The following is a 27,715-nucleotide window of genomic DNA, read 5'->3' as shown; positions in this document are numbered from 1 at the left end:
AAAATCAGTGAGAAAAAGAAAAGAGAAAAAATAAGCAACAGGATGGCTGTCAAAAAGAAAAAAAGGGTGAAACGAGTATGTTATGAGTATATTAGAATGAGTACAATGCGTACATTAGAAAAAGAAATTTGCTGCATGGGGATGGAGGACAGGCACAGATAAGGGCAACCTGGTGCCAACAGGATCTTGTTGAAATGTCCCATACACTGTCCTCTGCTCCGCAGCAGTGGCTCGAGCAGGGAGCAGGCGCTGGAGGGGCTGCTGGCTGCCACAGGACGGGGCAGCCTGGCTGTCCCTGCCACCCGCCGCCCGAACGCTGCTTTCCAAGCGGGGTTAGAGTCAGGAGGTTGTTCACTCCCACGGGTTCATTAAATTATGTGGCTGCGTATCGAAAATGTTCAACAAACCCAGACGGTGTTGTTTGTCCTGTGTGATGTCACTGGAAAAAATAGATGAGTATGTTTTATACTGGGGACAGGAGGGCTGAGGATGTTCCCTTCCTGACACACTTTTCCTCTTTTAGGGATTTGCTTTAGGTTTCAAATGCCCTCTATAGAGAGAGAAACCACAGCCCTGTTCCTGAGGCTTTTGGGTATCCAAACTCCTCTTCTTGCTTTTTGGTCACTGGTTGTGCTCCTCGGAGGCCATTTCGTCATGTTGTAAGGTAAGACAAGGCTGTGACCCAGATTCTGGTCTCTTGGGTGCTGTGGCTCAGCTGCATATACTAATGTTGCTTGGGGTTTCACTGTTTCCACCCTTCCTACTGTTCTTGTAAATTTGATTTCCCACTGCAACACATAAAGAGCAACAATACGTGCTCCGAGGCATCGTCTCTCACCTCTTTGCCCTCAGCCATGAGAAAAAGTCCCTTTTTAAAGCACTTTGCTTGTATTAATTTGGCTTCTGCTCTTTTTCATATTTTTTAATATTTTCATTGCATTTTTTCTAGGATTCTTTTGCCAAGACCTTAGATAAACCACAAAACACTAAACAGAGCTGCAGTTACTTGCCGGGACAATAAAAACTAAGGGTCAAATGAAGAAGAAAACATCACTTCAAGGTAGACCTATAAAATCTTGTGCATTTCAGGGGCAGCACGGCAGTCTGCGGTACAAATGTCTGAGTAACAGCTGGTCGCCACGTCCTACAAACACTTTTCCCGCTGCAAGTACATTGGAAGGTGTTTTTAAGGCCAGGGCTGGCTAAGGAGAGCCAGTCCAACAGGCAGCACCGAAGGGTCACAGGAGTCTTGAACGCAGGTTAATTCCCTGAGGAGTCTTTTGTATTTCACATGTCACAGTATTATTCAGAATTTCATAGTGCTTTACACCAAATAACAGGATGTTTTGTATGTGTGGTATTCTACATTTTTCACTGGTTCCTTAGTGGGCCCTCTCTGTCCCTCTCCACTTGTTTACTGAAGGGCAAGCAACTGGAATTACATATCCCTTGCGCTCGTCAACCGAGAGAACAAATTACTGCCTGTGTCTCTTTCCGGTTACCTACGGAGCAGGGAGAGCAAAACCAGCCTAGTGCCAGGCACGGCATTAGGGGACGATCCTCTTCTTCAGAGTCGTGGCCAACTTATTTATTGTCATGAGAGACAATAATAATGCTAAAGGTGAAACAGACATTGTGATGACAACTTTGGTTCCTTAGCAAGGGATAAAGCATTTTAAAAGATTCTAAAATATTTTCCAAAGAAATCACTTTGCCCATGACAGAAATGTGGCGACCGGGGTGGTAGGACACCACAGCTGAGGAATAACAGCTCGCCGCTTCATTCCAGTGTCTGGAAGGGACGTATGACCGTCTGATCCCATTTCAGTAAAACATCTCCTATCCAAAGCTTGTGTCTATTTATTGTTTCTTCCTTAACAGCAGAAGAGAAGCTCCTGAATGTGCGCATCTGCCCCACACTAATGTATTTTAAAGGCTTTAACGTTTCTGCCCGACACCTTCTCTGTGTGAAGTCCCTTTCTTCAGACAACTCAAGAAGACTTTGCAAATATTTTTATTGTAATTCCGGTGGCCACAGCGTAGGGAGCATTCAGAAGGATGCGGCTCACTGGGCTGGAGCCATGGGGAGGGTGGAATTCAGCCCCCCGCATGCTTCACCAGGCTGTGCCCTGCCAGGCTTTCCTCTGCCTTGCCTCCATGGAGCTGCCCTGCGTTCGCGAATTAAAAGAAAACTGCAGCCACATTACAGAGGCCAGCGGCATGAAAGTACAGTGCGAGAAGCGCTTGTCACCATGAATAAACAGCGAAATGCATTTTTTTTAAAGTTGCTAATTCCACTTGGCATTTCTGAGCCCAGCACTGGAAACATCCATCTTGTTAAAAAGTGATGTCATTTGTGACACTAGCAGTATTAGAAGAGACTGCAAACGAGTTTTCAACCCGCTTTAATAATGATTTAACAACCAGGAAAGTAATCAATATTTTAGGGATAAATTTTCCACTGTGCCTTTAGCAGGCTCCATTTCTGCCCATACAGAACCGTGACTACAGATCTGCAGGTGAAAATACCTGAGTGCACGTGTCAAAAATGTGTGCGTGAAATATTACACCTGCAACACTTACTGCCCAACACAGACTATATTCCAAACCGAATTAAAATCCCTTTGTCTTTCCCCAGTCTCTGATAAAACCAATCCCACTCATCTCTCTGATGAACCTCTAAAATAAATCTTTATACATGTTCTCTCTTACATATTTTTGTGTTTAAAAACAAAAAAAAAAAGCTGGGGAGTTGTTGGTATAGCGCAACGTCTAGCACAAGGCACCATAATGTCATTTACTGATAGAATTGGATGACATTTGGATTTCACGTCCTGGTCACAAAATGAGATTACAGCATTCTAAACTGCTTGGGTAATTGATGTGCAGATGCTTTTTAAAAAAGTGGATAATCCAAACTGATTGGTTTACATGGAAAAAAAAAAAAAGGAAAGGAGCTCAGGTTTCTTCCTTTTTTAATGCTGATTCATTCTATGGCTATGTCACTGAAAGCAGAAGCCTTTCAATTGGCTTTGGGGTTTGTTTTGGTTTTTTGTTTGTTTTTGCTGAGTGAATTTTTCTTAGGCAATTTCACTCCCACATAAGAAATATTCTTATAAGATTATTTAATCGTAGGCAAAGTTCCTGAAAAGGTAAGTGTGGAATCTATGTCCTCCCTCCTTGGGAGAAATAGACTCATATTTTCTGAAGTAAGTAGTAATTAGATTATTCAGTGTCTTAAATTAGCCTTTTTTTTTTCTTTTTTAGTGAATAGTGCTCTAAACTTTCCCAACCTCAGTCACTAAGAATCACTACTTCCCTCAAAAATTTGGTCCTGAAGCAAAATTCTATGTATGACCTCATTTCCCTGAGGATCTTTTTAATATATCATCAAGCTAGATGAATTGACTTTAGGCTCCAAAATACACACGTTATTATTGATAATAAGTCATACTAATGCTAATACTAGCATAATGAACTTTGGTTGCTTTATGAAAAGCTTAAAAAAAAAGATTATATTAGATAATCTTTTAGATAATTAGAAAATGATTAGATAAAGTATATCCAAAGGGCCAATTTCTGAGGGCCTTGCTCCACGTACATTCAATTCATTAAGTCACATTCCCAGTTTGAAGATAATGGGAGTCTCTTTAGCTATAGCACTGTAGGATTGGACCCAAATTTTGGACACCACAATACTGATGAATAATTTTGCCAGCTTTTTTCTCATGATTAAAATTCTGCTGGGCATTTGGCAAGGAAATGTCTCATGGTGGTAATGTTTAAAATGATATGTTTAAGTCTGGTGAGAATAATTGCTACATTTTCATTTTAGAGCACATGTGATAAACATGCCTTTGGAAACTGATGTTTAGCTCACCTGGAGCTGGATTAGTGACTATTACTAGGGGCAAGGCAATTGGATTACACCACGCAGGAGCTGCACTGAAGTTTAGCTCAAAACTTGAAGTCGTACACAGTGAAGTGTAAAAAGAACCAAATGACCTTTCACTTCTCTTTTTCTTCAGACCTTCTCAGTCTGGAGGTGGACCAGGTGTCACGAAGCACAACCAGGAAAGCCAAGACTGCATGGATGGGTTTATGATGGGGAGGCTGGGAGGGCAGGGAGGAGGTGGCAGAACTGCCAGGGAGCTGCTGGAGTCCCCACCTCGGGATGCTGGGCAGAAAGCCTGGTCCAGAAAGCAAGCTGCAGGTGGGCACTCCTGGGTCAGGTGTGATGGAAAGCTTCAGAAGTGATGGGAAAGAGATGTGCGCTCAGGGAGGGTGCTGCATACCTCTGTCTTGTTGCATGGTGGTCAGCTTTGCGAGGAGGTTAGGTGGGAGGAGAAGGAGTCCCTCACCTACAGCATAGGTGTTGGGTGGAGCAGCACTTCCTAGCAAGTGGCAGAAATGAATAGGGTGGCGGTTACCAGCTGCGGATAGAGCACAGCATGAAATGGAGTCGGTCTGCAAGTCCCAACACCGGGATTTTGCTTAAACGATGTGCTACAGTAATAGCTAGCTCAGGTGGGGGATCTGAGATGGAAGTTGACAGTAGGAGTCCCAGAAAGCTAAACATTTTCCTTCCCTTAGTCTTTACTCCAGATTTATCTCAGATTTCATTTGAAACCAGAACGGCATGGAAAGGAATATCTTTTTTCTGACTACCTTTCACTAGTCCTCAGAAAACAACGGATATGACCCTACTAGTCATTCAAGATATTATTGACTTGGAGGATTTGTGTGCCCATATACATGTGTGCATGTGTGTGAGCAGGTATGTGAGATAGTCTGTGCTCCTACCCCTAGTAAGATGCACCAGCCTGATATTTCTAACCTGACACATTTTGAAACCTGTGAAGTAGAGAAAATGTTTTCTTGTGTGTGGTGCAGAGAAGCCCTTTTGGGAAGCAGAAAGGTTTAGACAAAAGGTTTACCCATTTGTCTGCATGGGTATGAAGACAAATGTTTCAGTCATCCTTCTGAGCCTGTTTCCAGTTATTTCAGTGCCTGCTTGCACTCTCGCAAAGATAAGCCTTCAAAACTTGAAGCAAGGCAATGGCACTTGCTCCTGGCAGAGAAGCTGATGTGGCTGCTGGGAGGTGCAAATGGTCCATGGTGCAGGCTGCAGCATGGTGTCAGCTTGTCCTACCCCCCAGCCAGGCTCCACAGCCAAGCCCGGAGGGGCCCAGTCCGCACTGGGATGGGAGATGGCTTGGGAATCCTTGGTGCATTGTGATGCTGAGTAAGCTCCAGCCTCCCACTGAATAGGAGAGAGATGCCAGGCGTAGGGTGTTGCCCTGGTGAGCTATGCAATCCATGCACAAAAAAAGGATGAAAATTAATCTTGGCTCTCCACACTGGGCTGGTGGGGCTGTCCAGTCAAGCTGACACTGCGGTATGATGTTCTAGTCAGCCAGCAACGGTGGAGTCTTATTTGTCCCTCAAGAGCCCTGGAAGAAGTTATATTGAAAGGAACCTAACCAGAACACTCTGCCAGAGCAGGTTTCCACTGGAATATATTGCTTCCATGACTTGGCATCTTCCCATAAAATATGCCCCAGAGGTATTCACTAGGCTTCCTGCTGTATTTTCCAGACGTGTGAATCCACAGCCTCCCAAAGCTACCCGTTTCCCCACGTTCCCTCACTCTATTGGTCTAAACATCTGCAAAGCACTTTGCCAAACCAGAATTCTTCAAAAATTTCTCTTCTGTAAGAAAGAAAACAAGCCAATCCTACACCCCAGCAAGCACCCCAGTTTGGGAATTTTCATTTTTATTTGGAATAAGAAGTATTTTGAATATGTAAGCATCCTTGCATGACTCTGTTGCCAACTGGGAGGCAAATGAGGATATTTCGGAAGTCGCTGTTCTTAATAACTCTACCACGTATATGCTCTAGAAAGGAGGAGTGGGTATGAAGAGGAGTATCACGTCACACGGATCTAGGAGTTCACTGAAGGGCAGAGAAGACTGCGGAGAGGAGACAGGCACGGGACTGTACAAACATAGACCATTAGTTACAGGCCACAAGGTTCATGAAGGGCTTCCCGTGGTCTGATTTTGTTGAAGGTGTGCGTGGCCTTAGAAAGCCTGAAAAGTATAGGAGCAAGGGGTGACAAATGGTTTAATGATTACAGGATGGTACGCCACATCACATGTTCTTGGTCCTGACCCAACTTCTGACCTGTTACATGACTGTAAGCAAATTCTTTTACTGTTCCAGTCCAAATCTTGCAGTCTGCATCCAGGCAAAACAGTCACTGCAATAAAATTCTGTCTTGCTGAATGTTTTATGGGTAACCACAATAACACTGTTTCCTTCCTCTTGCCCACAGCAAGATCTTCTGGTACCATAGTTCCCTGAGGAGCAAGGCTAAATATGGCACGATTTGGCGACAGGCTGTGATCAAAATGAAATCTGAACACCAGTGTATAGCAGTAGTGACCCACTTTCACTCTTTATTTCCTCCTCTTGTCTGTGGTTCTCGAAAATCACTTGCCTCTAGCATTGTCACTTCTTTAACTCCCAGCCTAGAAGATCTGCTGTGCCAGAGCACCCCATGACTCAGAGAGATCCAAAAAGCCTGAGCTTAGCAGCATGCCTACTGAACTGAGACAAATAAGATGAGCAGGTCAGTCTGACGAGCTAATCAGAACTCTCCTCTAGGAAAGATTATGCTTCCAGGACATACTCCACATATTGCAGAAAGCATGTGGAATAGAGCCAAGGCAGAGATACCAACTCCAGCATAACCCATGTTCCCTCAGTCTTGCACATCCTCAAGGACAGTTTGTCTTTTGACCTAATGCTCAGAACCTTTGTAAGTACAAAATCTCTTTCCTTCCCTTCCTTCTCAGTGGGGGAGCATTTCTTATCCCATCACTTTCTCTGGTCCCAACACTGGCGATTCTGCAGCTACTGAAAAAATGTCTCCAAGTGCCCAAGACAGAGTAGTTACAAGACAGACTCTCTGATATTCCTCACATCTCCGTGTGAGCCCGTAAGGCTTGTATTTGTGACTCTAGTGAGCCTTGGAAGGTTACTTAGCTGTGGCAATAGGACTGAAGTTACTGCTTCACTTCTCTGCCTGTCAGGAAGGTCACATGCTGTGACAAAAGAGCTGTAGACGGTACCTATTGAGTCTACACAGCTTCATGAATGTGACTTCAAGTCCAGTAACACTGCCGAGGCAAGCATCCTCAAGTCATATGAGGAGAGGCTGAGGGAACTGGGCATGTTCAGTTTGGAGAAGAGGAGGCTGAGGGGAGACCTCATTGCCCTCTACAACTACCTGAAAGGAGGTTGTAGAGAGGTGGGTGTTGGCCTCTTCTCCCAGGTGAATAATGACAGGACCAGAGGAAATGGTCTGAAGTTGTGGCAGGGGAGGTTTAGATTAGATATTAGGAAGAATTACTTTACTGAAAGAGTGGTCAGGCACTGGAACAGCCTGCCCAGGGAGGTGGTTGAGTCACCATCCCTAGAGGTATTTAAGAAACGTGTAGACATGGCACTTCAGGGCATGCTCTAGTGGCAGAGATTGTAGGGGTTTTTTTGTGGATGTATGGTTGGACTTGATGATCTCAAAGGTCCTTTCCAACCATGAAGATTCTATGATTCTAGGATTCTAAGTCTGAAACTCATCATCCCTCTAATTTATTTTTTTCTTAGACACCCTACAGCACATTTCTCAGTCTTGAAAGCACAACAGAAGATTTCTGTTGAAGGACCAAATAAGCTGTTGATTTACATTCCCAAATTTTCTAATCTGAGCTCCTCTTACCTAAACTGCCATACCAACACTTGCTGTTTATCAGTAGTCTTGTTCAAATATCAAAAATATAGCATATTGGCTAAACAGCACTCTGGGACTGACCCACCTTTCAAACCTAGCGGTGGTCATATCCATTCCCATGCATGGTTTGGCCTTCCGTGGCTTTGGGGCAATGGGAGATAACTGACAAACAACAGCCCCCCTCTGCCATGCTGCATACTGAGACACACAGGTCTGGCTGGCACTTTTGTGAACCCCTTTGGAAAACAAAAATCACACAGTCCTTCTAAGATGAGCCATTAATGAGGTGGCAAGATTTTGTTTTGCTTTGCTTCCCTTACATTTTGCTTAGGAGAATTAGTGCTAAGTCTCCATTTCAGAATTTTGAAGATTGCTATTTTGGTTTGGGTCACAAGTGAAAACAGCCTTTTTTAGTTCCATTCTTTAGAATTTTTGCGTTGGACAGGAATAGTAAGACTTTGCAGATCAATACACACATGCTAAGGGAAGATCTGTAAGAAAAATAATGCCGTTCTTATCTGCAATATGCCTTTTCAATAAGACTCACCTACCACTGTTCTTCAGTTGCCGTAGCATTAAATTCACATGCAGGTCTAACGCTGAAAATAATAAATAAGCAGCGACTTGTGAGTGTGTGTATAGCATGGCAGATACCGGGGCAGATCGTCAGCTGGTGTAAATCAGCCTAGGTCCATTGACTTTAATGGAAACTTGCCAACTTACCCCAGCTGAGAATCTGATTATTGTTTTGCAAGTTCTTGCATTAAAGATAAGCGTTCGCATTCTGCTCTGTTAGACTGGTGTAAGTGGGAGAAACTTCACTGAAATCTCTGGAGTCTTGCTAGATATACCTTACCTGGAAAGCAGAATTCAGTTTGAAATCTTAATGACAGTTAAAGCAGTTTTTACCTCTACTACATTTCATCTTTTTCCTTTGGAAAAAAAAAAAAAAGGGAAAAAGGAAGAACTATCAGGCTGTCATGGAAATTCTCAACAATCTTTCTTCTCTGACTCTCATTTCCAGGCTTTGTGCAAATAGTTTGTTTGATTTGACACCTACTGCACAAAAGGTTGCCCCTTCTGTTCTATCAAGGCTGGTATCAAGAAAAGAGAGAGAAAAATCGCACAGCTGGTAATACAGAGAACCCAAAAATATACAAAGACGTACCAGAGGGAATAGTCATCAACATAAAGTGAACAAGCACCCAGACTATTGATTACATGCTGCTCACAGAACACTAGGCATTTCTGCCAACTTCTTTCCACTCTTACACTGAGCTGCAGACAGCATGTTGTACTTTGCATCATCAGTTTTGATGAATAATGCACTGATAAACACTGCAGCCAATATTCTGGAGGAGCTGAGAAGCCAGATGTCATCTGGACCTCCAATAGTTTTAACCCTGGGTCTCTGACAGACACTGAAATAAACACTAGACATGCACCGCAGAATGGGCGATGCCCAAAAGCGAGCTTAGGTACGATATTAAGCTGGCAGGCACATGAAAAATGAATGGGCACTGTAATCCTTTCGCAAACAACTTCCAGAGGTGCTGAGACAGTGAGAAAGCAGCACCCTGGTGTGAGCTGCTCACTGGAAACACCCTCCAGGTGCAGCATCCCTGGGAACGTAGGGGTGCCCAGACAAAGGAAGGGCTGTAAACTGTGTCGGCTCAGCCCTGCCAGCCGCTGCCCGGCTCCATTTGGAAGGGAGCAAGCAAAGGGCTCAGCAGACTCGGCCCCTTGGGGATGCAGGACCCCTGTCTGGAAGAGCAGACGCGTTCTCCTGATGGCTGTGGGCTGGGCGCATTAGGGTGGCAATCAGCCCGGCATCTTAGGGATACACCAGAGCCTTTCTGCTCACGGGCAGCAACACGCAGCGAGGTTTCTCAAGCCCTTGAACCTCATTTGGTATTTATCTTACATGTATCCTCACCAGTGAGGCCTGGCTTTTTTAAGCAACCTGTCGGCCCCCTAGGTCCCCCCACTGATAAGGTCAGTGCTCAGTGGTTCTCAGGCCCGTGAAGGTTTCATTTCAGTAAGTCTCAGCAGCACCATCTACCCTTTAAAATCTCACATGGTTTAGCAATACCATCAGTGTGATTATGCAGTTTTGGAAGTAAACTATTTTACCCACCCATCTCAATAATCCAAGATCTCAGCATGCCACATAAGAGTAAAACTTACTTTTTTTAATAAACGAGGGGAAAGGCTCTACCTTCCCCAGAATTACAATGTAAAGGGCTCATTGCTAACTCAAAATTCTGTTTAAGGAAGATCTGCTTATATAAAAAGCCAAATTAGGCTCTCAAAGGCTGAGCGTATGCCTAAGCAACGGAAGAGCAGTTTCTCTCTGCTGGCACTGCAACATTGCTAGGGTCAGGAAGCCCCCTCATGGTTTGCTCACCAGGAGGAGGGTTGTATTATTTGAAGCATCCTAAATGTTCTGCTTTATTTTACCGCCAGAATTTCCCAGGAAAAACTGCATGTAGAAAAGAATATATATGTCTTAAATGCGGAGGGGGAGTGTTTTCCCTCTATTTACTTTCTCCACTTTCTTTTGCACCTGAGTAACCATTCTTGGCATAGTTGGCAAATGCTCTAAGACGTGCACTACTCCTGCTTTGAGGGGAAATCCAAAAATAGGTAACGTCCTCCTTATAGTGCTATTTCTTTTCCATTCAGCTTGTCAAAGAACTGACAAATGTGAAGCATGAATAAGGACCTCTTAAAGGTATGAAACAATCCAAGAAGAAAACTGGCATGCACCTGGGAAGTGGTTAAAACAAAGTAGTAGGTCAGGAAACGCTTACATAGATAAGGGGTTAGCTGTAAAAAGGCAGAGGCAGTGACTATAGTGGAATTTCAATTATACTGACATTGATGGGCATAGCAGTAGTGGAGTCATTAAGGATGGATGCATGTTTCTGAGTGCGGTACCAAACTGTTTTTTCGGTTTGAGGAGCAATCAACAAGACCAGGGGCTATTTTGGACTTAGTCCAAGGAAATGAAACTAGGTGAAATGAATAATATAGAAGATAATAAACCCTTAGGGCTAGGTTATAATATCATCAAATTGGAAACACTTCTGAAAATATTTGTGAATGGTTATAAAAGTACAATAATTCTGAGGATGGAATGAGTTGAAGAAAGTTGATTGGAATCAACTGTTTGTGGACAATAATGGAAAAGCATGCAGTATTTAAGAAATGGAGAGACCGCTATTTCTATTCAGTTTATTAGAAACAAAGTCAAAATGATAGCAAAAACAAGCTAATGTGGCCTCAAAAATGTAATAAAGGTATCAAAATGCTTTCCTTATTTAAAAGGCCAGGCATCCTTGAAAAATGGGAAGGTTTGGCAGTTTTAAAATGAATGAGAACAACATTGAGAGAATACCAACAATGAATAATATCCATTAAATATTTCAATCAAGACTGAAGCCAAGTTGCTCAAGTGTATGCATGCAATGTAAATGGTAAAAAAAGAAGACGACGAAGGGGGAAAAAAAAGAAAGATGATAATGAAACACGGAGCATTCGTTCGTATCTATTTCCACAAATAAAAGGACCAGTGCTCAGGTTTTCATTCAGAGCACAGTTCCCGTGGCTGTGGCAGAGTGAGGATACAAGTTAGGGCTATTCAGAGTGTGCCCTTAAGGGAGTTGACGGCTGCTGGAAACCAGGATAACAACTCCCGTGCAGAAGATCTGATCCCACTCTTGCAGTGCTGAAGACCACTTAGAAGTGGCTGCGTCAGAGTTGGTGCAGGGTCTACCCTAGCAACCTGCTGGTTATTCTCACTTGCTGTGACAACCTGGAAGATTCAGAAGAAGAAGTACATCTTGATCCACACAAATTGCTCCAAGGGCATGGTCAAATGATCAGAGAGATGGTTCAAGCACATGCCTTTTATTTCACAGAGAACAGCCTCGCACAGACACAGTCGGGTACTCTGACTCTCCTGGGACGGCCACAGCTTCCAGCTGAGGGGGGCAGCAACTTCTCCCAGCAAGTTAACTCAGCCCTTCCCAGTTTACCTATGTTTTCAGCTGCCATTTCTGAGTAAACTCTCTGTATCTTCTCATGAATGCCACAGTTTGTCACAGCAGAGAGGACCCTTTTCATTCTGCCCAACTAGCAGTGGAAGGGCCAGAGTCACCTGGCTAAATCTTACCCTGGGAAGCAAACCAAAGACATTGCCTAGTAAGAGTCTCTGCAGAGAGATGGACAGACGGCAGAAGCTTGTGAAAACAAGAAGCTGTGTGGTGGGTAAGGGGAATGTGCTGAGGGAGGTATTTTGCCTCTTCCTGGGGAGAAACAGGATGTCCTTGGTGAGACCATGCTGCAGTCAGCAGAGAGCCCGGCCAGGCAGGGACAGGGATGGCCATGCCTGACTGAGCAGCACTTCATGCCCCCGTAGGGATGTGTTGTTTAGCTGGCAGAGTCTCCTGCTGCTGTAGGGAGCCCGTGACGGGGATTGCTGCTTCTCCCAGAGAAGGAGGTGCCAGAGCCATCCCCCTTCCTTCCCCACAGCTCCATATTTCTCAGCCCACATCACCAGCCAGGCACACCATGAAGTGGAACTCCAACCTTCTCCAGTATTCAGAAAGGACGGAATTACTTATTTCAGTTCAATCTTGCAAAGTGGGGAGCTCAAGATGCCAAGGTGCTTTTTATATCCCAGATTTCAATGCATGTCTAGCACCCAAGCTCCAAGACAACTCTTCTTATTTTCCAGCATGCTTAAGCTGAGGACAAAATGGTGAATTGTCCTCTGCTGCACTAATGACTCACAAACAGCCTTAGAATCTAGAAGAAGACCAATTTAAGTGTTTGGTTTCTTCTTCAGCTGTGAATTTTGTGCTCCATTTTCACCAGGTACCCTCAGAACACAAGACTGCTGATCACAGAAAAAGGGCTTTCGGGGAGCCACCGGTTCTCACATGGGTGAACCTCCTTGTAAAATGCTGAAACCACGCGTGGATGAATCCTGAGGACAGATGGCTTCTGGTTTTCATGGTTTGAAGGCTGAATCGCACAGTAAACCCCACTCTCAGGTTTCTATGATGAAGGCCATAGACGAGAGCAGACTGAGGAGAATCATGGACAGTTTCTGGACCTTATTGCGATGGTTCAGTGGGAATTAGGAACAATATCATATTCAACAGAGTTTTACACAGAAGTAAAAGTGGTACAGGACAGAGAGGAGTCACACACTTAAGCCACAGACTGGCAGAAATTGTGGTTTTGGCTTCAAAGATAAAGATAAAAAGTGGTAGATCTTGTCCAGTTACATGTTGCAGAAATGAACCCAGCCCATATTAAGTTTACCAGGTGACCCAAATGAGGAACTTGCTGTTTTGGGCTGGGGTGTTAAAGGTGCCCAAATTTGAGCAAGATCAGTCCTTTGCATGTCACCCTTCACCCATCAGAGACTCCTCAGAAGGAGAGGATGACCCTGAGTGGAAGTGGAGTTTATTGCATGAATCCTTTCTCCTCAAACACTTTGGCATCTATCGAAGACTGAGCATCCCCCATCTCCCTGCGGCTGCTGCACCACTGACTCACATGCCCCACCGGAGCTTGCAGGACCCCTCCTAGCCTCTACTGCAAGCTAGCCTGAGGAGATGGTTCACACCGTGCTCACAAACCCACAAACCCACAAACATGGTGGAAACTTCGGCCCTGCGATAATGATCCAAATTTCCATGAGCCCATAAAGCACTCTAAAAAAATTAGTGGGGAGAGTGCAAGATCATGCATACCTGTGCAGAATTACTTGTTGCCTAGGCAGGGAAGCAGAGAGGAGGATGTAAGAGGAGTAGGAAAAAGTGCAACAGCAGTAGTGGTGCTGGGGCTACATCCTTCTCTCTAGAAAATTCAGAACTATGGAGGCACAAACAACTGTTCCCAAAGAAAATGGCTACTTTTTTTTTAAAATGAAGTCTGGAGAAAACAAGATGGACAGTGATCTATAAAACCCTGGGAAGCTCAAATCAGGTCATCCTCCTTTTCTCCAAGCATCCATTTAAAGTGAGGAACAAAGAAAGGATTGCACAAGTGTCGAAAGCAGTGTAAATTTTTATTATTTTTGTTTTTAAAATCCTACTGCACAGCCCAGCCGCAGAGAAGAGCGAGCCCCAGCCTTTGTGGCGGTAGAACCTGCCACATATTTGCCCTGGGTAATGAGCTCAGAGGAGGAGATTTGAAAGAAGACTTTGCATTGTTCGAGGAGGCTCTGGAGCAGAGGGAGGGTGGAATTCCATCTGTTCACTTCCGTGCGGTTCAGTGAGCTGCTTCACTTTTAATGGTTCACTAGGCTGTGACACTTAGCAGAAATTACGGTAAATGTTTTTTAAAACCTTTACATTATCATTTAAGAAGCCGCATGACAAGATCACTGAAAAGCTAACCCTTTGATCTCTGTCTCTTGTGAGGTTTTTTTGTCTGATAATGGAGACAATGTACCATGTGCCATTGAGGCTGGATAATGTGTTGGTGTGCTTATGTTCACTTTGCTCCCTGCCTTAACAGCATTCTCTATGGTGTTTTTTTTCATACCATTGCAAAAAAAAAGAAGATTATTCCCCTTAAAATCTATAGCCACCTCAGCAGTTCCCATATAGCTCTTCACGTGTTAGGAGAGCTGACAAACAGCTCGCACACCAACTCAGATAGGAAGTACCCTATGTTACCGATCAGGTGGAATTCCACTTTGCCTGCTTGAGTGATTCTTTGAACAATGTAAATCATTAAGTAAGTCTTTGCAATGGTGCAGAAAGGTGATGGGGGAAGGGAGCTCTATATCTCGTGCTTGTTCAATGCAATTTCACAGGAAGTCTGTTTATTTCCCATAAACCTTTGAAGAAGATGAAGTGGTAGTCAACAAGTTCCAGTTGACTTGAAGACAGGGATGGGAAGTCATGGTAAATTTTTGTGCATTTCTGTGTTTAATCAGCATTTAGGACATCCCTACCTTTTCTCCTTGCCATCAATTTTCAGCACTTTCTTGCATAAATCTACCTTTTCCATCTAGAGAAAAGTCTATGGAGTGCCTGGAAAACTTGGACCAACGATTTGGATCTCTTCACTGCTGTAGAAGTTGGCCCTTTAAGTACCAAGAGAAAATCTTCATCAATCCATACAAATGAAGTCAGACTCCCCACAGATCCATGGCTTTCAAAGCTTTCTGCCGCCTTTGCTCTAGTCAAAGGAAATTGTTTACAGCTTCTTTAGACAGACTACGCTTCTCTCTCAACTACACTGTACAGGCAGTATGTCTTAAAAAGAGGCAGCCTGAAAAACAAATGGAGGCTACAGGTTCCATCCCTTGGAGATCATTCTTACCTTCTCCAACCTTCAAGAATTAAATATCAAAGCCTGCTTTGGAGTTAGGAGGCAACTATGAAGTGCAGATTTAATACCCTTTTTTTTCCTTTTATCAGTTCTGTCTGATCCAGGCTATGGACATGAGTTCCCAGCATGAGTACAAGCCCTTCACTACGTGAAGACATCCCATAGGAAATAGATATCTCAAAGATATAGGTTCTGAACTGGGATGGTGTCCATAGCACTGGCTTCATTGAGCTCACCTTTGACCAAGAAGCATGGTCAGCACACTTTACAAATAGGATTTTAGCCATCACAAAGGAAAATTCTTACGTAAAATGTAATTAAAGTGAGTTCTTGATATAGCTCTGCTACTGTGTAGGGCCTCTTGCTGAAAAATGTCTTTTTTTCTCCTACAAGGTGAAATCTACCAGAAGAGCAGTAGGACGCTCAGACCATTTAGGAGAAGGTTGACAATCACTCCCTGAGACGACACAGAGAGAAAGGTCACCAGAGAGGGAGAGGGAGAAGGAAGCAAGGACTGCAGCTGAATTTCAGGTAGAAATAGTAACCAAGAGGAAGAAAGTAGATGGGCTGGTTGGGATTCCAGCTACAAGTAGCTTCATATTGTCCCCTCCAGCTGCTGATTTGAGTAAGGCACTACTGACCTTGAAAATTTGCCTGACATCTAGAGAGAAGCTCAAGCAGAACTCATCTTGGCCATCACAGTTAAAGATAACAAGAAGAAGTTCTTTCAGTATATCAATAGAAAAAGGAAGACTAGGGAAAATGTAGGCCCACTAACAAATGAGATGGGCGCCCTAGTGGTGGAAGACACAGAGAAGGCAGAGCTACTGAATGCCTTCTTTGCTTCAGTCTTCACTGATGAAGCTGTCCCTCATGAATCCCAGGCCCTGGAGGCAAGGGGAAAGGTCTGGAGAGAGGAAGAATTTTCCGCAGTAGAGGAAGATCAGGTTAGAGACCACTTGGCCAGTCTGGACATCCATAAGTCCATGGGCCCTGACAAGATGCACCCGCGAGTGCTGAGAGAGCTAGCAGATGTTATCGCTTGGCCACTCTCCATCATCTTTGAAAGGTCATGGAGAACAGGAGAGGTGCCTGAGCACTGTAGGAAGGCCAGTATCACTCCAGTCTTCAAAAAGGGCAGGAAGGAGGACCCAGGGAACTACAGACCAGTTAGTCTCACCTCTGTCCCTGGGAAGGTAATGGAGCAATTCGTTCTGGATGTCGTATCCAAGCACGTTCAAGAGCAGGAAGTTATTGGAAGTGGTCAGCATGGATTTACCAAGGGTAAATCATGCTTGACCAATCTCATAGCCTTCTATGACGTTATTACTGGTTGGCTAGATGAGGGCAGAGCAGCAGATGTCATCTACCTTGACTTCAGCAAGGCTTTTGACACTGTCTCTCATAACATCCTCCTTAGGAAACTGAGGAAGTGTGGACTAGACGAGGGGACATTGAGGTGGATTGAGAGCTGGCTGTGTGACAGGACTCAGAGGGTTGTGATTAATGGAGCAGAGTCGAGTTGGAGGCCTGTAACCTGTCGTGTTCCCCAGGGGTCAATACTTGGACCAGTATTGTTTAATGTATTCATCAATGACCTGGACAAGGGGACAGAGTGCATGCTCAGCAAGTTTGCTGATGATACCAAACTGGGTGGGGTGGCTGACAGCCCAGAGGGCCGTGCTGCCATCCAGCATGACCTAGACAGGCTGGAGAGCTGGGCAGAGAAGAAGAACCTAATGAGGTTCAACAAGGACAAGTGTAGGGTCTTGCACCTGGGGAGGAAGAATGTCAGGCACAAATGTCAGGCAAGTACAGGGGTGGGCCTGCTGGAAAGCAGCTCTGAAGAAAAGTATCTGGGGATCTTGGTAGACAGTAAATTATCCATGAACAAGCAATGTGCCCTTGTTGCCAAGAAGGCCAATGGAATTCTGGGCTGCATAGGGAAGACTGTGGCCAGCAGGTCAAGGGAGGTCATTCTCCCCCTCTACTCTGCACTGGTGAGGCCACAACTGGAATACAGTTGTGTCCAGTTCTGGGCTCCCCAGTTCAAGAGAGACAGGGAACTACTGGAGAGAGTCCAGCGTAGGGCAACAAAGATGATCAAGGGATTGGAGCGTCTCTCTTATGAAGAAAGGCTGAGAGAGCTGGGGCTCTTTAGCCTGGAGAAGAGAAGGCTGAGGGGAGACCTTATTAATGTTTACAAGTATCTAAAATGTGGGTTTAAGGAGGGTGGAGCCAGACTCTTTTCAGTGGTTCCCAGTAACAGGATGAGCGGTAACAGGCACAAGCTGGAACATAGGAAGTTCCGATCAAATATGAGAAAAAACTTCTTTACTTTGAGGGTGACAGAGCACTGGAACAGGCTGCCCAGGGAGGTTGTGGAGTCCCCCTCTCTAGAGACTTTCAAGACCTGCCTGGATGCGGTCCTGAGTAATGTGCTCTAGGCAATCCTGCTTTAGCAGGGGAGTTGGACCAGATGATCTCTAGAGGTCCCTTCCAACTCTGAAAAAAACATTCCGTAAATTCTGTAATCTAAACCAGCATAAATAAATTAAGCAAAAGCAAGCCACTAAATATTGGCGCCAGAGACATGTTTTGCATTGTTCCCTGCATCATGTCCACACTGCGCTCTGCCCATGATCCCAGATCACCCGCACAGCTTGGGAGCATCCAAACTGGGGAAGCCCTCACATCACACCGTTTGTACACTGGTTGTCTCTGGCTGTCTCTGACTTGTCTCAACAGAGACAGTGAGATTTCCCCCCCTTCACCCCCCTCTTCAACTCTGCTGTAAGCCCAAATATTTCTTTTCAAGCAGTGCCCAAGTCCCTGTCTTTTTTTTTCTTTCTCGCTTGGGGATTTGCAGAAGCTCATTTGAACTCCAGTGTCCCTGTACGGGTGCAGTGGCCAGTGAATGCTTTATGTTACAGCGACATGCTACCTCTCAATCTAAACGTGGATTCCTTCCTGCAGAAATATCCATATCTCATGAAGCTGGAAAAGCATGGCCAATATAGAGCAAATAAATCTATCTGCATGTGGACTTTGACTGGTATCAAACTGGCTCATTTATTGCCACAACTCTTTGCTGGGAGATTTTTGTTCTGCTGTAGAGCTGCTAAATTCCCCTTGAGTACTATTAGTGTTGCTGCTTTTTATGTCTCTCTCCATGACACTACTCAATGCAAGTTATAATTAACTCAGAGGAAGTAGAAGGGGATGGACTCTGTCTGTTTAGGGGGAGATGGGTACAGAACGGGAAAAGATCATGCCAAATAACCTTTGGGCTTTCTAGAATCCCCTGAACACTTGGGCCTTGGTTATTTTTAGACCTCACCTTTCTACTGAGAGGCAGCCCAAAGCCTGTTGTCAGCTGCAAACTACAGCAATCAGGACTGATTTTCGGGGCTGAGGGAGGACTTGAATAACTTGACTTGTAAGACCTTTGTACTGGCCTTTTGCACAAGACCAGTTTTTAGCCTCGGAGAACTACAGAAGCCACCCCTGGCTGAAATCCTAGTATCAAAGGTGAAAATGTGTCTGTTTTCCAGTAACACTGGACAACCCGGAGAACAATTTGTTGCTTAACTATTAAAGATTTAAATGTCAAATGCGGGACCTGTCCTGACTCCCATAGATCCCCACATTTATGCACACAAGCTGGAGGGCTAGTATGCAGCTGAGGCATGCAAAGGCAGGCTGAGAGAGGGTAGCACAGCATTTCTGAAGGTGTGTGCACTTAACAGGATCCTGGCAAGGTTTTTTGCATTTTTTAAAGTACTGCATTGTGGAAGAAGAAAAGCAAACTAGTGATCCCATTGCACGTGCCTTGGACACAGAAATTATTCCCCTAGCAGCAAACAGTGAATGCCAACAGGACCTTAGTGATCAGCTCACAGAATCCTTGGAAGTCAACAAGAAAAAATAAAGCGTCCTTACTGACTTTATCCCCCCTGCAGGTACATACAGCCATAAGTAACCTCATACAGCTGACTAAACCTACCGAGTTCAGCAGGAGCACTCTCATGTGTACATTGCTCACTTGGGTCTCAGTAACGTACGCTCACAGTCTAAACAGTTCATACTTCTGAACTGTTCAAAAAGTGAGTTTCTGAACCAAGAAGCCATTTGAATAACTAGCATGCTATTTTGATCTGCATTCTAATTTGAAAACTCATCATTATTTACATGATAAACATAAATGGTGCATTTGGAGTTGTTATGGTCCATCATGTAAATCCGTATTTAAGCATTATGAAAAAGAGGATTTGTGACTCAGTAGATCATATTAGCTGTAGAGCAGCTATTCCTGTTGATCAAATCTATTTTCTTGCTGCCCAACATGCATCAAGTCCATGTGATAAAAAATCCTTATGACATATTTACTGCTGTGTGAAATTATGTGGTCATTTTTAATTTCTTTGTATTTTTCCTATAATATTCGAAGCAGCTTGGCATTCTCTGAGAACAGCAGTCTTACTCTAGGTGGCCCTACTTTGATCTCAGCTAGGTGACCATGAGTGATGAGCTCCCATAGGTTTCACAAAGGTTCCCACAAATATTTTCCCCTTCACTTGATGATGCTTGTGATGTTCTGTGGGCATGTCCTCCTCATGAAAAAACATGCCAACTCCACATACTCCTTTCCCAGCCAGAAGACATTAGCTCCATACTCATTTCCACTGTTTTGAGACATTATCCTACTGATCCATCACACTTGGTCATCACAATAACCTAGTAGGATTTAGAGTTGGTCTCCTTGCCAAGTTGTTCTGCAAACCAATTCAGTAGAAATGAGCTCAGTGGTCTCTTGCCACAACTGCTGCCTGGGGTGAAGGTATCTCCCAAATGCTGGAAAGATCTATACAGCTGGTGCTGAAGGGAGAGTCAATAGCCCTTCTGTCTTGTGCGTGGCACTACATGCTTTTCTTGCTCCATGCTGGGCCAAAAAGACCAGTTTCCTTCTTCTTGCTGTTGCTGTCCATGCTGCACCAAATACATGTGCATTCAGACAGGGCTTTGAATGTAAACTAGAGAGATCAGTCTCAGCATTTGGCCATGAGCTAGAAATTTTCCTTCTTGTTTCCAACCCAAGCGCAATCAGAAGATATCTGCGATTACTGCGATTTTATTTATATGGCAGAAAGTTTTGAGGGACTGTTAATGAGCTAATGTTTTTAGGATACTCTTAACTGCCTCCATTTTGTGTGTATTCTCCATGTATGCTGGGTGGGGAGATAAAGGCAGGTTTTTGTCCCCTCAGCCTCTTGCAGCAGAAGTACTCTACATTCTTTCCACTCTCCACTTAGGTCATATTTTTAAGGCTTTTTTTGCCAACTACAGGGAAAGAAACTTCAGTTCAGATCATCAAAGATTTCTAGAAACCAATATATTTATGAAAGCCAATGTTATGGCTTATTTGTTTGTTATTTTGTTTGTTTGTTATTAAAACTGAGTCTGTCCTTGCAAAGCCCCAACAGTTGTTGCTGCTACCCAAAGCTTCTAGAAGATCCCCACAAATCCATCCCATTTCCATCTTTGATGAGGACAGCAAATAGTGGGGTCCCACCCCCTGGGCTGCTGTGCTTTTTGACCTTCTTGGGTGAAATCTCTCACTGTCTGAAACTGGGAGGCGAGTCAGAGAGAATTGAGGAACAAGGAAAAGGCAAAGACAAATGAAATGACAAAATAAGGGCAACGTTCTGCCTAGCAGATGTTCAGTATTCCTACAGTCTTGTTACCTTTGTTTAAATGTTTGAATCAATGCTCTTAGTTTAATAAACAAAACAGATGCAAAATTTGCAGCTAAGTGTTAGAAGTGAATGTCAAGGCACAGCGAGCGATCTGCATGTCCCCTGGGACTGTGTTTTTTTGGTCCAGGATGGGAAACCTGTTGTTAGAATTGTTCCCAGATTATATCCCACTGGCCCTGATTACCTTGATGTTGGGGAAATGTCTCAAGGGACGTAAATTGCCTAGAATCATTTGCAACAGCTGCCAGCGACTGCGATTCTATGTTATTACAAAAGCAATCTCCCTTCCTGGGAATTTGATTTGCAAAAATAGAAGAATTATTAGAAATAGAAAGAAAGGTTTTAAAATAAGATCAGTTTCCAAAAACCAGGCTCCCTCTGCCGCTACCCTTTTTGACATGAGTATCCCTTACGCTCTCAAAGGGGAATGATTACAGAAGTGACTGTCACAGGATGGTACCTGCTTATGAAAAATAAATCTCTCCCTTGAATTTAGGCAGGCTCGAGTCAATATTTCTTGCAGAAGAAATCTCTCCTTTAAGCTCAGTATATTTTCTGGAACAATGGATATTGAATTGTGTCTGTTAATATAATCACTTGACATCTACCGTTTTGTATATTTCGTGTTCCAGTGAAACCTTCTCTGTATTGCTAATGAAATAATTTTTTTATGTTCTCAATAATCATTATTCTCTTTAATGAAAAGTTAGGGCAGATCTTCCAGTCCTTACGTGTGGGAATAATTTCTACCCTCACATTACTTTCTTGAGTAACTTAAGCTGACTTGAGTGAATTAAAGTTTTGTAGGAATGGCTTGTTCATAACTTAAGTGCTAATTGACATCTGTTTCAGAACATGACATTCCGGAATAAACCCTACTTTAAGACATTAATGCAATTAAGGGTTTTATAACAATTGGTATAATTATGTTTTGGGTAATAACTAATAAGTCATTGCAGTGGAAGGTAAGGTAATGTTTCCTGCCAGCTGCCTTCAAAAATCCTCTGTCAGAGACAGTGAGAAAGATCTGTCCTGAGTCACAAAAAGCAGCTCCCACAATGTCGTGGTTTGGGCTGGTGAAATAAGAGAACAGGAAACACAATACTTCTTTTGTCTCTTAATTTTGAGGCACAACTAATTCTAGTGCTTGGAAATTTTGGAGTTCTAGTATAACAAAAGAAACAAATCGTTTCATTTTAGTGCCTTTGCAACAGAAAAAGAATCAGGTCCAGATACAGCGGTCAGTCTAATAAATGATTAATAGCTAAAGTGAGCCGCTGGTACTTTATTTCCTATCCCCTGCTCTGCTCCTTTTTAACACTCAGGTAACTGTCAGAAAGGGACCCAGCTATTACAGATGACAAGGGGTAAATGCCTTCGTGTTGTCCTCCAAAGGTTAAGGTTTACCAACCTCAGTTGGAAGCCACAATCTCCAATAACCATTAATCCACTAAACTCCCGTACGAGTGAACATATTTATGGCTGCAGTCACTAAAGGGTGAAATAAAGATTAGTTTTTAGTTAGGAACGCAAAGCTTTTTAGATCAATACAGACCCACTGCTGAAATCAATCTAAAGTTTGGAATTTTTAAGTAAAGATTTACTGGGCTTCCTTGTACAGTTAATTTTCCAAAGGGGGAATAGTCTCAGCAATGTTACATAGTAATCAAATTGAGTAAACACTAGTCAGTTCGTAAACTGACCTCAGTTATGCGCATAGCAAATGAGTGTACAGCAATAAAAACACCCATAATGTGGATAGTAAATTTGCCAATAAACAGGTAAAGCCAAAATGCACATATAGACTAACATGATAAAATATTAGTAGCTACATTTGCCTATTTGAAAACATAAATAATCAATAGACATTAATAATGAAGTTGTTCGTGCGTTTCTTTATTACTGTGCATATTAAGTGTTTCAATTATTTCTACTTAGTTTGATAGATAAATGTATATGCACATTTTATGCCTTGAAAAGAATATAGGATTACTCTTCAAAACAAAAGCTACTGTTTAGATGAAAGAACAAGTGGACTGGAAATACACAGCTTGTTATACCCCTCTGCTGTTCATGTTTGATGCATGTATACAATTTATTATGCAATTTCTTGAGATTTGACAAAGTAATTGTCTGGCAAACCATAGCTTTAATGATGGTTTTTCTGCTTCATACAAAAAATCTGAAGGTAGTGTAGGAAAATGACTTAATAGATCAGTGTCTATAAATGCTGTTAATGCATAGTATATATATATGTGCAATGGAAACCTAAGTTATTTTCTGAGTTACCGCACAATATGTTGTGAGATTCCATGTGGTAAATTCGTTTTTTGTCATCAGAGCTACTGCATGAAATCTTGTATGTTGAGGTGTAACTTCCGAAATAACTCGGGTCACTGCCCTCGCTTTAGTCTTGGTGTCTGTCACCGGGAGTTCTTGATGGTGGACCAAGGGCTGTGAAGAAGCCTGGGTGTTATAATAGCGCCATGGTAGCTTAAAAAAGCCAGAATTTCCATTGTTAAACCCATTTTAAAGGGCTTGTCGCTTGGCAGTTAAAAGCCATTCAGGTCTGAAACCAAAGTCAGGGTGCAATATATAAATTTCTTTTTAATCATATTCGTTTTAAATCATTGCGACTGTTCTTGAGGTAAGGAGCACAGAAATCCTAAAGTTTTATTATTTTGAACACTTTCACAGTCTTTTGTAACTTACATATGTCTAATTTTAAAAAATTAAATTTCTCAGCAGAGGGATGTTCTTCATTTTGCCTGTCTCCCGGTTTTATCATCGGTAAAAGACTATTGGCCAGATTCATAGCTTGTGTGAGCGAGCACTGGGTCCATGAGGACTGTCCCTTTACATCAGCAATGAACCCTTGTCTGATGATGAGCTGTACTTGAATGAAGTTAAAATGGAAACCTTTTTCATTTTTGTCCAGTGTCATTTCTCAGCCCTAGAATATTTGGGCTGTTTATTTATACTTTAGTGTAAATGAGTATGAGGTAACGGGCAGACAAGAAGATGTTATCTCGTGGGCAATAAGTACCTGAAAATCATCCAGGCAACTTGAGCCAAAGGAAAAAAAAAAGAGATGAAGTTCTGGTGACCGGGCTCCGACATCAAGTATCACTTTATTCTATTTCTTTTCCGTTTTTTAGAATTAATGATATATACCCTCATACCTGATTTTTTGCCTCCCACACACAGCTCATGAATGAGTTTGTTGATAACAGGGAAGGCTAAAGTCCTCTGGTACAATCCTCTGGTACAACAGAAATAGAGCTACTATTGATTTCCTCACATTCCCCATTTGGCACCATGGAAATATTCGAAAAGGTGAGGAGAAAATGATTTCCAGCTGTGAACGGTTGGCACATCCTTCGCGCCAAAGCAGACCACAGATGATCAGCTCGTATTCCAAGGCAATGTCACTCAGAGCCAAATACAAGGATGTTTTTATTATGTGAACTAGATACTGGCCTGAAACAGCTGGCTGGTGACACAGAGGACCTTGCCAGCCATTCAGTGATGACTTCTTTTTGGTTTCTACTGCCTGGGCCAGATTCGAACCAGGAAGCTGGACACAACTGTCCACTTTGCTGAGAAGCAGAGAAACACTTCAGCAAAGGGCAGGGATTATTTTCCTGCTCCAATTTTCTCCCCATTCAGACTATCTGCTAGCAAAGTTCTATCTTCCCTGGTGAAAAAAATGTATTTTTACAATGCTACACCAAACCCAAGTTGCTATTTTGCAGTTGGACCTAGTGGAGGGAAGACAGAGGTCCTTGTTTACCTGGGTAGCTAGTTGGGTTGAGTCGTAGTCACTACTGGAGTTCACCAAAATCACCCTCACCAACTAGTGAGGGTCAACACCAGTTAAGGGAATAATATTTGACCTTCACTGGCTACATAAAATTAAAGATTACCTGGTTTTAATCTCATGAAGACCTGTTTCTATGTTTTGCATTTGTTTTTTTTCTGTCGGCAAAGTAGCTAAATTGAGTTAGCGGGTTCTGACTTTAAAAATACAGTTTGGAATATGGAGGAGAAGCAGCACATTGACTTTTTCACAATGGTGAACAGGTCTGGTTACTGAGAAAGCGATGATACATGATCTCCGTAGAGAGATCACCTTTTTCCCCTCTGCAGCAGAACAAGACTGTACTATTTAAACACAGGCCTGCTATTTAAGCAGCCAGGTCAGAAGGTGTCCTATGTTATCTTAGAAAGATGGAGTAAAGCAAGGGGAGACCATAAACCTTAACTTGCGTTTCCTTTGCTTTTTTATACTTATGTTTAACTTGTGCCCCCCAAAATATATTAACGAATGTCTTGGTAGTCAAAGCTAATGCCACATTTTACCTTAAATCATTATTTCCTCATGAGGGAGTCGACATCCAGTTAGCCCTCTGTGCTACATCCAAGGGGAGGGGACGATATTGGGGCATTTGAAATGGAGCACTGCGGGGAAGATTTCGGTCCCCAGAGCACTTAGATGTGATGGAGAACAAAAGTCTTTGTCAGCAGACTTTGCTTGAAAGGGAATTAAAAAATTTTTCGCAACTCTTCTCTCCCTTAAAAACTGTTAGTGCTCCCTTGGGGCTTGTGAGAGCCACGTTAAACCTATGGATTATGTATTACTTCAGTACAAAAATGTACTCTAAATCTCGCCACTGGAACCCAGCTAGTTCCTGTTGCTCTGAAGCTTGCCCTTTCCCCTGTGTGTCTCAAAATGCTGCCTCAAAAAAACAAGCAGCTGGGACGGAGCGCTCTCCCTCTTGGGGATGGCTCCTTGCAGAGCTCGACCATGACTTCAGAGCAATCCCAGTGTCACTTGCCACCAACGTATCCTCCTCCTAGTTTTGCAATGAGTCCTGTGTGCACCAGGCTGGGAAAATTCAACCAAAGCAAATGACAAATGCAGACACATGTCCCATGTCAGGAAAGCATTCCCTTTGAAGGGAGCACTTAAGAATATGCTTAAATGCTTTCCTGAACAGAAATGGACTTAAGCACAAGAGAGTATCCCTTAATTGGGAGTTCAGTGCAGACACAATCACTAAAGCTCGTATTATGTGCCTGAAAATCGAGTCCCAGAGCGTAAGCTTTTCCGAGTGATGGTTAGAGGGTTCCTAGTTGTAGCATGGTTCTGTACAGAAGGATTTGCTTAATCCACCTTGCTTTTAGATTGCAATTTCCCCAAGCTTAGCTGCTTCTTTTAACAGTTCTGAGTTTTGCTCCCCCCAAAGTTATTTTAATGACGCTTTCAGAGGCAATACCTTATATTTTGATTTTTCAGAAGCTACTGGTTTTCTACAAACTTTATTCGTATCATCTTGACTGCACAGCATTGCATCGAATGATTTTTTTTTTTTTATGTAGTTTACCCTATTGCCTTTTTGGGGACTGCGAGAGGAGGAAGAACACTTTGTCTTTTGGTGCTCTTGGGATCACTCATTTAGGGTCCTGTTTAGCAGCTCCCAGTCCATCCCCACCAGAGCTTTGGGTAAGCAGGGGAAAAGTTTGAGTACTTAATGGCATTATGACTCCTTGTTACAGAAAAAATTCTGTTCTGTATACATTCAGGCATAGAAACAATACTTCACGATATGTCTGTATGTATACATAAAACCAGTCAGTATTCCTGGAGGAATCTCAAAGCACCAGGCAAGCATGGATTAAGCAGGACACAACACAGGCCATCAGGATGCCTGTGACACCTCTGGGGCCAGTTGTGCCAGTCTCTAGAGCCACACGGTTGTGGCAGCCACTGGCATAACAAGCGTAATAGTAAACATTCAAAAATATCCGGCTGGGGGTGGAGCTGGGCAGATGTGCTCAGCAGGGCCGATGGACCACAAGCTGGGAGAGCCTTGGACTGCACTAATGAAAACCCTTTTTAGCATTTGCTAACTGAAGCACAGAGATATTAAAGGATGCACCTGGGTCAAGGTTGCTACATCTATATTATTAGACTCAAGATAACTTTTGATTTCAGGTCTCTCTCCCTCCCAACTCCTTGTAATGCCTCACATCTCCTCTGTTTCCAGGGAAAAAGCCTCATCAGGGAACAGCCAGGCACCTGTGAGCTTTGGATGGCTCCCAGGCTCTAACCCCAAAGTGTGCAAGCCAGTGTAGGTACAATCGTTGTGTGCCAGTGGTGGGAATCCACATGTCCAGACTCGTGGGGCCCTGGCACCTAATCACTGCAACCTCCCAAGAACTTCCACTCCTGCCCTACTCCTAAACTGACACTACTTGTCAATGGAACAAGTGGGTAGTTCATCTGTACTGCAGGAACAGTGAGGCTGTGATGCCAGGTCACTTCAGAAGTGCGAGCTTACAAAATTACACACCAGAAACTTCAGGGTGGACTAACAGTGTTTGGCATGAGTGGCTATTGGCAACAGCCAATACTGCTGTTGCTCATCTATTTGTATAGTACTTGTACTACAAAAGGCACGTGTGTCCTCAGATCTGTCCAAACAACTAGTATGGCATTTTGCCCCACAAAAATGATCCAGCTTACCTGTAGTCTTTACCACTCTGGAAGGCCCCCAGGAGAACGTTCTTCTCCTGTGTTGAGAGAGACCATCCACATACAGGTGGCTCTGGTGAGCGCTGTCATCTCTGTTCTACCACGTGAAATGCAACAGTGGCAGAAATGCGGACTGTTGAGATAGTTCAGCAGGCCAGACCACACACAAAAGGCAATTGCTGTACCCCAAACAGGGGAGCCAGCTGAAGCCCTGTTTCCAACAGCAGTCTCAATGACAAAGGGGCAGGTGTTCAGAATTGGCACT

This window comes from Larus michahellis, chromosome 2 (assembly GCF_964199755.1).
Source record: "Larus michahellis chromosome 2, bLarMic1.1, whole genome shotgun sequence".
Lineage (NCBI taxonomy): Eukaryota > Metazoa > Chordata > Aves > Charadriiformes > Laridae > Larus > Larus michahellis.
Note: the sequence above shows the minus strand (reverse complement) of the source record.